Consider the following 469-nt stretch of genomic DNA (forward strand, 5'->3'; position numbering starts at 1 on the left):
GTTCCATCTCCAGAGTCTCAGAGATGACAATAATGTGGACGTGATGGAGTACAAGAATTCAGATGCTGCGACATCAATACCCACATACGTTAACCCCGTTCCTGTTGCGGTATGGCCTTCACCGGTGTTTGAGGAGGACAGTGGTTTCCTTGACTTCGCCAAAAGCTTTAGAGAAACCAAAGGGATTATTGTGAACACATTTCTCGAGTTCGAAACCCACCAGATTAGGTCATTCTCTGATGATAAGAAAATCCCACCAGTTTATCCTGTGGGTCGAATACTTCAAGCTGATGAGAACAAAATTGAGCAGGAAAAGCAACAGCACGCGGAAACATGAGGTGGCTCGACAAGCAACCTGATTCTTCTGTCGTGTTTCTTTGCTTTGGTACGCATGGATATTTGGAAGGGGATCAGGTGAAGGAGATTGCTGTGGCCCTGGAAAACAGTGGACATCGGTTTTTGTGGTCCC

At 46.3% G+C, this 469-nt stretch overlaps 1 pseudogene; it reads left to right on the forward strand.

Moving 5' to 3' along the window:
- Window positions 1-4: 4 nt before the first annotated feature.
- LOC110011543 lies at window positions 5-465 on the forward strand (annotated as a pseudogene).
- Window positions 466-469: the final 4 nt, after the last annotated feature.

Source organism: Sesamum indicum, unplaced genomic scaffold (genome assembly GCF_000512975.1).
Source record: "Sesamum indicum cultivar Zhongzhi No. 13 unplaced genomic scaffold, S_indicum_v1.0 C03826, whole genome shotgun sequence".
Taxonomy (NCBI): domain Eukaryota; kingdom Viridiplantae; phylum Streptophyta; class Magnoliopsida; order Lamiales; family Pedaliaceae; genus Sesamum; species Sesamum indicum.